At 44.1% G+C, this 13,708-nt stretch overlaps 1 protein-coding gene across 1 annotated transcript in view; it reads left to right on the top strand.

Annotated features, from left to right (window-relative positions):
• The window catches only part of CUNH20orf194 (chromosome unknown C20orf194 homolog), a 127,079-nt gene that overhangs the window by 1,005 nt on the left and 112,366 nt on the right, over positions 1 to 13,708 (top strand).

The raw sequence follows: 13,708 nt of genomic DNA, 5'->3' as shown, positions 1-13,708 counted from the left end.
GCCGTTTGAAATCGAACGGGTCACATGCGTAGGAGGAGGAGGAGGAGGAGGAGAAGGAAGAGGATCCTCCGGCCGGCAAACGGCTGATCAGATCGTCTTGGACATTGCCCTGGTTTTTCTCTCTGAAGCAGCCTTTCCCTGCATGGGTTCATAAGCGTGTGTCATCTTGAAACAATGCTGTGCTGCGGTTTTTGGAGAGGGGAGGAGGGGTATTTCTTTCTTTCTGGGTTTTTTTTTTTTTTTTGCTTTTGTCTCTCTTTTTTTGTGCCAGGCAGTTTTATTTTTTGCGCTTTGTTTGCTAAGGGAGAAAATGGTTTCCATTAAAGCCTCCCTGCTTGGGAAAGCCGGTGACCTTGGCAGCTCCGATCCTGTTACAGGGCTGCCTGGAGAATTTGGCATCTTTAGAAACATCTGTGTGCCCGGCGCGCTCCGAGCAGATCCAGCTTGCATCTGTATTGCCTCCCACTAACATACCAGATGTCAGCGGCTCATTTTTTTCTGTTCGGTCATCTCATTACATGCATCCTCTGCGCAGCTGGTGGGGGTGGTTTCTGTTTGCAGTTAATGTTTTTAGACTGCAAATATCCTCCACGGTGGTTAATGCATATCCCTTTCTCTTTTTCTGTTTAAAAGGGCAGCAGCCCCCTTCCTTTCTTCCCTCCCACTCGCCCACAGCTGCCAAGAAGAGAGAGAGACAGTTCTGTGGGTAAATGTGATCTCTTTTATTAGACCAACTAAATAGTTGGGGGGAAAAATGTTCTTTGCATGCTTTCGGGCTTGCAATAAATAATATTTATAATAAAATAAGAGATCACATTTACCCAAAGAACCTGGTCCATCTACACGGTTACAACCAGCACCCCCCGAAACAAAGAGAGAGAGACTACTTAGACTGTATAAAATGGAGAAACATCCAGAGATAAATAACTATTCTGGGTCCCTTCCATGTACTGCAGGATTTGAGGGCTGCTCTTTGGAGATTTGACATCCCAAAGTGGGGGAGGGAAGCAAACAAAACAACCTTCTCCCCCCCCCCCCCAAAAAAAAAACAAATGGGCACTTTTATCAAAAGGGGGGCACAGGGTCTTAGTTCCTTGAATTCAAAATTACTGAATCCTCAGCAGCTAAAAAGGTTTTTAAAAAAAACTCGCTATATTGTTCTTTCCCTAATGTGACTCTTTCAAAGAAGACTAAGTCGTTTCAGTTAAAAAACCATGTATTTGCAAGCAAAAAACAATCCTTATTAAAAAAATGATTGGTTTAAGAATCTGAACAATCCAAGTTAAATTTCTCTTGCGGGAAAAGATATAACTAGGTGCCCGCTTTTTGCAGAACCCTAACAGATGTCTTATGAATGAGGTTATCTTTGGTGGTTTGTAATATAATACAGGTTCACTTTTTGGGGAGGGGTATGAAAGGAAATACGAAGTGACTGCTTAATATAGTATTTTCATTTTGAGCTTTACTAAACTCTGCCACTTTGTCCCACTGACCATAACATAAACTTATCTTCAAAAGTGGAGTACAGGCAACTGCTGCTTAGCGCTCTTAATTGTTTCCTGAAAATATCAAGCGTTAAGCAAAACTAGCATTAAGTGAAACCGGATATTTTTGACGACCCACGATGGTGACCTCAAGCGTTTTTAATGACCCAAGATGGCGACCATGAGCATTATAATGAAACTCACTGAGCGCTAAGTGGAATCAGGTATCAATTTAAAATGAGCGTTATAGTGAAATAGTGCTCAGCGAAACAGCATTAAGTGCGGTTGCCTGTACTTGAACTAAGGGTTAGAGGCTCCATTAAAGCACAAAACTTTTCAAGTAACGCAGATGGGTCTCTTGTATGGGGACCTTGACCATGCATTAAATGAAAATCAGCGTTCACCGTGCCATTTGTAATGCATACCCAGGCGTACCCTATACATTTTACATGGTTTGTTTAAATGTTTAGCTACACATCAGTCATTCTGTTGATTTGTGTAGGACGGAGAGAGATCGTTCTGAGGGTGTTCTTTGGGGCCGGGGTTATAATGCTGTCTTTCAGATGAGAGTATATTCTTATTGAAGAATTACACTGTGCAGTGATATACTTGGATTACTGCACGCTCTGATCCCATTTTGACATATACATGACTTTCTGTTATATAGGCCCCGTTTTAACTACAGATGAAAAGGAAGGTGCGTTTCTTTGAAGAGTTTCATAATGCGGTTCTCTCGCCAGACTATCTGAAACTTCTATCCTATGAACAAGAGACTTGAATTCAATGATTAGATTAACTAAAACTAGTTAAATGTTTGTCCTTTCCTTTCGGGATTAGTTGAGATTGGTGGCCTAACTGCATTTTTTCTTCTCCTGAGAACTGAAGTCTGTTCTGCATGTAGACTTATATTGGTCCAACTCTTCCAGGAATTTGATACAGGTGAAATAATTACTTCAGTAGAACCCAGAGTTGGGATGAAGTTTTGCTGGTGTGAATGTGTGTTATACTGGTGATTTCCATGCTGTTGGTGAATAACCTGCATTGGTGTAAACCCATAACTGTAAGTAGCTATGGTACTGTAACTATATTGATGTAGCTAAAGCAATACAACACTTGTGTGCACACCCAGCCAAGCATGAAGGAAAGCTTAAAGAAGGCAGGGCAGGGTAGAGATGCACTTTATAGACTAACTGAATTGGAAAATCAGCTCTTGCTCATGAAAGCTTGTGTCTCTCCACTTTCGTTAGCCTATAAGATGCATCCTTACCCTGCCTTCAGACCACTGTGGCTGTCTCTGCTCTGCCCTGGCTCTGGACAGTGCTGTCGGCGCTGCAGGATCCCAGCCCCGGAGCAGCTCCCTGCCCTGCCAGTACTGCTGGGACCAGTCTCCATGGAAACCCGGGTCCCATGCTGTCACAGTGCCACTGCTGCTGGGGTCTCCATGGAAATTGGCCTCAGCGATGTGGGCAGAGGCAGCTGGGAAATGGAATCCACTGCAGGCTCATTCTGGTCCATAGTCCACACTTTTCTTACCCTGGTCTAACTCCATCCTCTTTGGAGCCACCCTGCAGGGAGTTGATAGCTGCTATTCAATCCCCCTGAGTCTTTTCTGCAGACTAAATCAGCCCAGTTCTCAGCCTCTCCTCACAAGTCATGTCCCCCAGTCCCCCAACCATTTTTTGTTGCCTTTTGCCGGACTCTCTCCAGTTTGTCCACATCCTTTCTGTAGTGAGGGAGGGGAGGGGCAAAACTGGACCACAGGACTCTAGATGAGAGGTAGGTTCAGTTTTCTGCCATGCTAACAACTGTGCATGTATGGCCTTGGGGTAAGTCATTTAGTGCATAGACTTGGATGCAATGGACATTAAAATCCTTGCACATGCAGCTTGTGAACTGAGAATAAATGTGTCAGAATATGAGGAACTCAGTGTATTAATAGCTTCAGTTACAGCAGCAGTAAGCAAGTGACAGACCATTCAAAGAAACATTGAGTTTTTGCAAGAGTAAATAAGTGTCACTATAAACCCAAAGAACAAAAAGATTACTTGTCCCTGATGCCTTCCTCATTTATCCCCATTTATAAGATTCTAGGAACAGGATTAAACTGGCCCTTGAAGGTGATTTCGAATTTGTTCTAAACACAGTTTGAACTGTTTCTGGTGGTTTTCCCCACTCTGCATCTGTCAGAGCTAAATTATATTTAAGTGGGGTTACTTGGACCAGTTTTAAATTAGCCCTGCTCTTGTCTGTGACTTTAAATGTCAGCAGAAATGAATTGGACACTGTCTGTTAGGCTGACTTTTTATTAATTCCCCATTTATATTTGAGCTAAAGAAAACTAACCAAGCTCCGAGTTCGCTACATGTTTCCATTAAATTAAAGACTACACACAACAAACGTATTAGACTCTTGAGAGCAAGAGATGAATTGATGACTCTTTCTCAAGGGTTGCTCCCAGTTGGGTATGGGCAGAATCACACTGCCCCACATTCATTTTTCCCTTTTGTGAATTAGAAGTGTGACTTATATACTGTGGTTTCTATGGTTGGGCATGCAGCGTTTTCTCCCTTTAGCTGGCAATCCTGTGATGAAGTGACCTAAACATTATTCAGCTCTGCATCTGCACTCCTGTAAAGTCTTTGTGTTGTACTTCCCATAGGCCAATACTGCTTGTATAAACAGGAAATAGCATGTGAGTAATTGTAGCCTGACATCTGCACAGAGCAGCCACTTAGGCCTGTTGGATCACTGAATGCTCGAGCTAACCTCTGCGAAGGGTCAGTCATTCCCTTGAGCGGAGGCCAGTTTCAGGGCTTCTGCTTTGCAAGAGGATGCAGACTCTGGTCAGGTTCTCATTATTGGTGATTAGTCCCAGAGAGAGAAACTTGCATCTCGAGAAATGCAGTGCTGGGAGAAGACCAAATACACCACAATAATTATAGCTCCAGGGCAGTAAAAATCATTTAGTTATAAATTATACCTAATTCTGGTGCACACAACATCTTGCTAGCCTTTCTCAGTACTCCGATTCCTAACCATCAGTCTATTGTGATAGCAAAGCCAGTAGGCACTCATCCGATTTCTTTTTGATATCAAAGATGGGGAATTGGGTTTCCCCACTAGGATGACAAATAGAGGACCTGTGTTGAGGATCCTCTGACACTGAAGGTGGTGGAGTTTGGTTTATTAATCTTTGCAAAGATGATCTGTTGGCTGTTTCCATAATAACATCCCTGCCTCTTGTGGAAACTGAAAGGGTATCGCTGCTTCTGCCACTGGAGAGAACATTAAAAAAATCCCTGTTTGTTCGTTTAGGACTTGTCTATAGAGAAACAAACTAAATCTTCCTAATAAACTGAACAAAAAGGCACTTTCCTTCCAGAAAGATCTGCACCCAAGAAGTTACACTGGTACACTGATAAAACAGGAATATAATTATGCTAGTAAATGTCTCTGTGTAGATAAGTCCTTGTTTGAATGAGGTAGAACAAATAATTAACAGTTGAGCAGTTTATTCTGTTGAGCTGTATATAACCATTCAGTGGTGCAGGCAAGAATAAACAGTGGTGCAGCGAACATTGAATTGGAAGAGTCTTTCGGGGCCATCAAGTTCAGTCCCCTGATATGACAGAGGACATAATACAGTCCCCTTTCACAAACCGATCAAGCGCCAGTTCTTTCTTTCTTTAAACTCCCATGTCCCCACTATTCCTGTTGGAAAGCTGCTCAGAAAAAGCTGTCTCTCTGGACAAACAGAATTGATGCAGGATGATCTGCATGTCTTCGGCTTTGTCTTATTACAAATAATCAGGTATTTTTTGTATAAATTCTTCTGCTTCTTTTGGCCAAATGAAATATAATGTTTAAGTAATGAATATGTTTACTGTCTAGACAGCCTTGGGCTTGATGATAAATGCCAATTGTGATCCGCTGGGTAGCAGTTGACGGTGGAAGGAAGGTTCATGACAAGGGTCTGCCAGATCTTGGTAACAGTTTATAATATGATTCTAAATATTAGGAGTCAGAAAACGTAGCATGCCGTGTTGAAAACTAGCTCCTAGAGTCTTGTTTAGAATTGACAAGGCATCCCAATATGCATGTCATGCATATGAATACTACAAAACAGATTCTTTCAGAAGTGAAAATGTTTTCATTGTGCTTTTAAGAAGAATTGGAGACAAGTTTTTCTGCTTATATCTTGTCACATCTAAGCATCTTTGATATAATCCCTCAGGAGTACATAAAAGTTACCATCTTCTCTCTTGCATCCTCCAGTGACTTTTGAAGGGGGAACAGGAAGAACCTTCTGCTCTCTGCACAAGATGGAGGAGGAAAAAGACAGCTCCCTGCCTCAGGACCCAGAGGCTGGAGATACAGAATGAAAAGTTCCTTGAATACTTAATGTATAGGAAAACTAGACTGGAACTTGAAACTTAGGCTTTAATTGTCCAGTATATGCTAGGCAGACTTGTAGCTGCATTAGGAAATAAGGACCTGCAACTGGGAATAATCTAATCAACCAGCAGTTGTTTGCCTGAGTGGTGAGTTTTCCGACACGATGCACATTGGTTTTTCAGTTCTTCTAATAGTCATTGTCCTTCCACAGATGCAGCTTTCTCCTCTTCTCCCCTTACACGTATGTTTCAGAGTCAGTATCTCTTCAGGTATAGGTTTTCAGTTTCAGACAAATTAAAAAAAAAAACCCACCAAGTTTTGCTTTCTATGGAAAAAGTGCACATTCAGGAAGCAATGTATGTAGTTGCCCTTATATAGGTGATTGTTTGATATGTATTTTTGGATGGTGGTTTTTGCTTTCACATCTGTACATATGCATTCAAATTCTCCCCCCAGCTTCATCAAGTAGGACCCCCTTGTGCTCTGTCTTGGAATAACAAATGAAACAACACGGTCCGAGAGCTAAGATGGGTTGTCCAGCATGTGTGTAGTTCTGTGCTGAGTCTAGTGGCACGGTGCTGGTGTGGCCACTGCATGTGGCATGGTGCCAGAGTGGGACCGTGTCTCAGGCACTGTCCACTTCAGCCATTCCAGGACATGCACTGGATCTGGCCTGTGGACCAGCCCCCTGCCAGGAGTTTGATACCCGTTTTAAGGAATTGTTTGGATTCTGGTTCTGTGCCGCCTCCTTTTCCATCCCTTCTCTCAACCAGATGGGACAGACCTTTGGTTTTGGGTGGGCTGAAGTCAACCCATACCAGGACTTCTAAAACGTATGTTAACCTGGAGAGAGACAGAGTACTCGCTTTGTGCCCGCAGCATCGCTGTTTTACGCACAGCGATAATGCTGGCTTGTTAAAGGATGCTATCGCTTGTGAACTTTGCCTGTTCGTAGGTCTAGGTCAGAGCCCAAACTGTAGTAGTAACTGTGACTTACTGTGTTTCAAGTAACATCTACACTACCCTTTCAGCCTCCAGAAAGACAATTCTGCCATTTGACTTTTGTGGACTTGGCAGGTAGACACAGCCAGCTTGTCTCGGTAATCAGTGACTGATTTAATTGCCCAAGGAAACTAGAGAGGCCGGGGTCACGCCGTTGCTTCAGGAACAATCTACTGCTGTTGTTTTGTGTGCACTATGTGTGAGAGAGAGAATAATACTGTATGCCTTTCAACTGTCCTGGTACAAGCTATTTTAAAAGACATATTTTGTCCAGCCAGCAGAAGCTAATGTTTATAAATTGGTTTCTGTAGTCTCTCAAGGCGAGTATCGAAGCAGAACAAACTTTCCGCTTGTGATGCCTGCCAGCATCACTCAGTATATGTCTGTCCATGATCTCTTCACCATCTGTCACTTCTTCTTTGCACCCAAGAAAAGCTTCATTTGTGCTTCATACCTTTCAGTAGAAGTCTGACAGATTTTAATAGTAAGAGAGAGATTAGGTTGGCACCTTAGGCTGCCTATACATATGCGTGGGGGTGGGGCGGCTTTTAATTAGACCAGCTGCCTGGAAAGCGTTCTAATTAAAACGCCATGATGTCACATGTATTGAGGCCCCACGTGTTTAAAAATGGACACATTATACTTTATCTAAGCCTCATTCAATGAGGTTTAGTTAAAGCACTCCATGGCCATTTAAAAATGCACGGGGATTTAATGCATGCAACATTGCAGCGGTCTAATTCAAACATGGAGCAGACTTGATTTATCAAGCCTGCTCCAACAAGTTCTAATTACAGCACCAACGAGCACATGTATGGGCAGTCTGATAGGCTCTCTCCAGGGCTTCCCAACTTCTGCAGGAGGAGAGGGAATGCCATGCCAGGGTAGGAGGAGGAAGCTGGAGTAGGGGGCAAGGAGCCTGCAGACCTGTGTAGCAGCTGGAGAGCAAGGGAGCTACACCAAGGATGTGAGTTCAGGGACCCTAAGTTAACCCCTCAGGGGCTGGATGTGACCTGCAGGATCCCAGTTGGACACCCGTGAACTAACATCTTCAGAGAGGCGTGAGCTTTTGTAGACTACAGCCTAGTATGTCCGTAGCATCTGATGAGAGAGACTGTAGCCTACAAAAGCTCATGCCTCTCTGAACAATTTATTCTGTGAGTTGCTCCCCTGCCCTGCCTTCTGCCTAATTTCAGACTGACACGGCTAGCTACCTCTGACTTCTTAATAGGATCCTGGTGGAACATGCCTATGTGAATCAAATTGCCTATACCACAGATTTGCTGGACAGCTGGATTTGATAGGTGGCCTCCCTTTATGGAACTGTTTTCATAGATTCATAAATATTAGGGGCTGGAAGGGACCTCATGAGATTAAGTCCAGCCCCCTTGCCATAGGCAGGAAGTCTTCCGGGATCAAATGATCCCAGCAAGATAATCATCCAAACACCTTTTGAATGAGTCCAGAGTAGGTGCTTGCACCACCTCTGGGGCGAGTCTGTTCCAGACCTTGGACACTCGGACGGTAAAGAAGGTTTTTCCTTATGTCCAGTCTAAATCAGCCTTCCAGAAACTTGTGGCCATTACATCTTGTTATCCCTTGGGGTGCCCTGGTGAACAGCTGTTCTACCGGATCGTGGTGAATCCCCCCTCCTTCCCCCCATATACTTATAGGCAGCTACCAAGCCCCCCCTGAGCCTTCTCTTCTCCAGGCTGAAGAGTCTCATGTCCCTTGGCCTCTTGTATGGCTTGCTCTCTTGGTCTTTGATCATGAGAGTGGCTCTCCTTTGGACTCTCTCAAGCTTATCCACATCCCTTCTGAAGTGGGGGGCCTAAAACTGAATGCAGCACTCCAGCTGCAGCCTCGGTGGATTAATGTCAGCGTTTGGTTCGCTTTGCCAGTTACAGCATCACATTGGTGGCTCATGTTCGTCTTGTGGTCAGTCAAGACCCCCAAGTTGTCCTAGCCTTCTGCGGAGGGTTCGGGAATGAGAGTGTGGTCGGGAGTAAAAAGGTAAGAAAGGTTTATTGACTTAAGAAAAACACAACTACACGTAGTAATAATAAGACAGACAATGACAGACAATAATAATTTGTGTCGGCCACTTATTGGCAGTCCCCTCTGATGCCTGATGTTTGGCAAGTTTCTCTTTCCACAAGGCTCAGCAAAGTCAGACGTCCCCGATCAGCGCTGTCCGAGGGGTACCAGGAAGGACCCTGCTATTCAGTCCTTGGGCTCCTTGAGATCCACGGGCCCACTGAATCCAGGCCAGCAGCTAATCTTAATTTAGGAGCTTCTTTTACAGAGCTGCATCTTCCTTCTAATTGATTTCTGGATGTGCCAGCCAATTTATAACTTCTGAGTTATACTGATAACTTACAGCCATTCAGATTTTCTTTACTTCAACTGTGCTTAGACTGACCAATAGCAGTACAAGCCTTGCATTCTTCTGATAAGGTTAATTTTAACTACGCTACAGGGCCTACCATTACTTCTGTAAGGCTTTGCTAAATTTACTAGGCCTTACTTTATACAAGGCCTTACTATATCTTAGACTTTAATTAGGCTCTTAGCAACAACATATAGTTTAATATCTGCACAAATGACAGAAAAACACTTGGTCTAATTTTCATGGAGCCTTCAGCAAGCACCTGTACCACACAGACATAATTTTCAGCTGTCACACAAGTCTCTTTCAGTTGTGGTGCGAGTAAGTGTAGCACCGCTGAACCTGTAAATATGAATGATGCTGGTTTTTCCTCCCACAGTGGAGTCCACCCTGCACTTCTCTGCGTTAAATGCCATTAAGTTTTGGTCCGCCCACCTTGCAGGCATGTCCAGGTCAGCCTGTATCCCCAGCCTGTCCTCCAGTATGATCGCCTTCCCCCATAGTTTAGCGTTGTCCGCGAACTTTGCCAGTCCACATCTGGCACCCGACTCCAGATCATTAATGATGATGTTGAAGAGTACTAGCCTGAGTACTGAGCCCTAAGGGACTCCACTGATCATCTTGTGCCATGTGGGTGGGAGCAAATCAACTGGCTTGTAGCAACTGCAGACTACAACTGTAATGTTGGAAAGTGAAAGGAGTAACTCTGGCACCTCTCATCACTTGGGTCTGCTGGTCAGCCACTGCCTACGGATGTGCTGGATGGGTCTGGACCAAATGTTGCCTTTCACCTTGCATTAGGAGGAAGAGTGGCTGGGCCCTTTTTCTCTGCCTTTCAGTATTGGGTGTCCTTTGATACCAGAGCTGGTAAACACATTTCTGTGGAGGCATTCATTTTGTCTTCAACTCTCGTTAGGGAATTGTGCGACTGCCAGACCGATTCTTTGAATCCTTTTTATGATAGGGTGGCACTGTTGGAAAACTTTGTGAAGTCTCTGCTCATGCTGTTGTTGCTGTAGCTTTGTACATATGCAACAGACTAATTCATCACTAACACAGCTTTATTGATGGTATTAAAGATGATAAAATTTTAGTGTAGACAGGCTCAAAAATACTTTTCCTCAGATTGTACTAGTTTGACTGTTGAAGATGCTCTGGTGTTGCATCTACAATTCAGATATGGTTAGAAACTTATAATACGTGTAATTCATGTCTTTATCCAAACAGTGCTGGTTAGGATGTCTTACTCTTTAAGAATGTGATTAACTTCAGTTTTTTTCCTGTGAATGAGAAGTAGAAAAATAGGGTAGGTCAGGATTATTTTTTTTAAGGCGGGCAGGTTGTCTGGAGCCTGCGGCTATAATGCAAACAAAAGAAGACAATTGAGCAACTGAGAAGTGGCTTTTTCCTTTGAAAGTTCATGCAAGGTGAACGTTTTGGCCACAGCTTCTTAAAACAGTTATTTTGTAGTTTCTGCATAATCAAACGCTTCACATTCCCAAACATATTTCCCAAACTGGCCGCAAAGGTTTATTTAAAATAAACCCTTGAAGGTGCACCATTCAGTAGCTTGAAGGCAAGTGAAATCAGACTGGAGGCTGCCACGGCTGTTGGGGCACCTCAGATGCTGTAACAACCCTCCTCTGCTCCTTGCACCATTGGTGGTTCTTTGGGCAGAGTGACCTGGTGGCACCCATCTCCTCTCCAGGCATGAAGGGAGCTCATCCACCCCTTGTTTTTAGTCCTGGTGGGTGTCCACACACCCTCATCACCCAGGCTAGCCCAGGTGCAGGTGCCAATGTAGTTGCCGGCAACCTGACCGTGGAACAGCCTGTACTGGTTTACATGGTACCAGATAGCCTACCACAAGAGGCTTGGCCTGACATGGGAGTAGCTTGAAGGTTTTACATAATTCTTCAAGTGAGGATATAGCTGAGGTCGTCCATGGAATATGTGAACAGCTTGATGTATCTGGTAATATCTTTACTGAATCAACTCTATACAGGGGAGAGATTCAGCAACTTTTCAGACTTACCATGCCCTTCAATATATATGTTTCTTCCACAAGCCTAAGGAAAGGCATTTTGTGTGGGAGCTTGTCTAGCATCACTCCCAACTATAACATTAGTGCGGTGAAAGATCCCACCAAACGTGTCTTGTTCTGAGAGTATATTATCTTTCCCTTCCCTCCTCCCACGCCTTCACTTCAGCATAGGGAAGCCTTGCTCTGTGTGTGTGTGTGTGTGTGTGTGTGTGTGTGTGTGTGTGTGTGTGTGTGTGTGTGTGTGTGTGTGTGTGTGTGTGTGTGTGTGTGTGTGTTTAAGACTGCCTAACATTTAATTAAGGAATACAGCATTTGCCAATCTAAAACCTAACCTATGCAAAGCAATCCTTCGGTATGGCGATAGAATTACATTTGCAACATCTACTGGATGATGCAACTAAATCTCGCTGCATTTGTGTGTATAGCTTGGGCATATGGCAAACCAGGCTAGAAGGCTCGATAAAGATTCGGGTTTAAAAGTACTTTCTTTCTGCCCTTCTCATCAGCAGTGTTGGATGTGAAACAATGGGGGCAGCTTGCACATAGTGCATGTGAATAAATTGGATGCAGGAGTAGAGTGCAGCCAAGAATAACAAGCAGGGTGGCATTTTCCATAATGTGGAAAAAAATGCCCATGAAGGAGTAATGGGATGAAATGATGCTATGACATTTATTTTGCAAGCAAATTTTTTCCTTATGTTGGAAAAGGCATACATTCTCTTAAATGAGAAGCTTGCTTTTCTGTGAGGAACATATTAAACATATTAATCATTATTAGTTAATTGGACCTACAGTTCTTTAATATTTGCCTTTATAAGCCAACCTACTAGATTCCCCCCCCCCACCCCCCCCCAGCATCATGCCTGTTACTAAGTTGTGATTAGAATAAATCAATCAAACATGTAATCTGTGGCAAGTTGGGGCTGGACAGGTAATTAAACATTCCTAAAGGCTGATGATCCTAAATTCAGTTGCCCATCTCTCTTCTGTTGATTTAAGCCTAGGCCCAGTAAAGGACTTAAGTGCCTCAGTCCAAAGTTTTAATTAAAAATCTTTGGTTGGTTGTGGCCTAAACGCTGTAGGTTCCTTGCTTTTTGGACCTCAGAGTTTACCTGTCAACTGGAGTTGTACCTCTGAGCGTGTCTGTAACAGCCTCAGTCTGCTCTGACCTGTAGCTCCTACCCGCGTCCGGTTGGGATCCAAGACCCAGGTGTTCCTCTGTCTCGGTCCCCTGGGTGGTTTGATCAAGATGCCGTTTTTGGAGCACACCTCCACATCCTCACCAGCTCCATCTAAATCCTTTCAGAATGCAGCCTTGGGGACTTTCTTCAGCAAGAGGAAGAGAAGGTGCTGCCCATTGCACTTAAGTAGCCTGCTGCTTATAGCAGTTTCTGGGGCAGGAGGAGCCCCTGGCATATTTTCCTTCTTAGCCTGAGTGGGCTCAAACCCATGTTTCCCATCTTCCAGGAGAGTGCCTGTTAGGTTGTCATACTATTCTGAATTTGTGCTGCCTTCAGCAGTCCTGGGGTAGGTATGCCACTGTACAGAAAATAATTCAAAATGAAGTGACCCAGAGCGAGGGGCCTGACTCGAGACTGATGTTAAGGGCTGTTGTATAGGAGTGAAGAGTCCTAATTTGGGGTTGCTAATTCCAGGGCTGTGTACACATCTTCCTTTAGACAGTATTGGATCATGAAAGAAAAGGAAATAATCCTTGGAGCAGAGACTGGAACTCAGACCTCCTCCTCCCCTTCCGCTTCTCCCCTAACCATTAGATCTCTCCCTTCCCGTCCCCCAACCAAGAGTCATAATCCCTCTTGTGATGGCACCTTCTCGGCCCAAGAATTTTACATTACTTTGTGCATAGTGACCCCGAATAGATGGAAGAGGTGGCCTTGCTGGTAGTCTCCTCATTTGGATACTCTTCCTGGCAAGTGGGAGAGATCCTCAGAGTCTGAGGCTCTTCCACAATGCCATTCTTTAGCCTCTAGGCTATAATATAATGAGAAGGGTGCCATCTCTTCTCCCTTGATCTCAATTTTAATAAGAACTGAACAAGGCTGTTTCCTTTGAAGGGATAATTGTAGGCACAAAGCCCTCAGGGTCTTAATCCTAAACAGAGGAAGTTAGCTCCACGCCTCTGTGAGTTGGTGTCTGAGCTTTTGAGTGGGGCTGAAGATCGGGCATGCCTGTTTAACATTTTCTGGTGGTGAGCTCACAACAACTTACTGCTTGCATGGAGGTGTTTTGGATCGCCCGGCTGCGATACTTCACTGTCCACAGGATAGGGAGTCTAGATGTCTAATTCAGTAACGTGAATTTTTGGTGGGAGGACAGGTCCCTAACAATTATGCATTACAGCTTATAAATCCTTTATTGGATCTAGGCTAGTCC

This window comes from Alligator sinensis, unplaced genomic scaffold, assembly GCF_000455745.1.
Source record: "Alligator sinensis unplaced genomic scaffold, ASM45574v1 scaffold12_1, whole genome shotgun sequence".
Lineage (NCBI taxonomy): Eukaryota > Metazoa > Chordata > Crocodylia > Alligatoridae > Alligator > Alligator sinensis.
The sequence above is the reverse complement of the archived record's forward strand: the minus strand, read 5'-3'. Positions and strand labels throughout refer to the sequence as shown.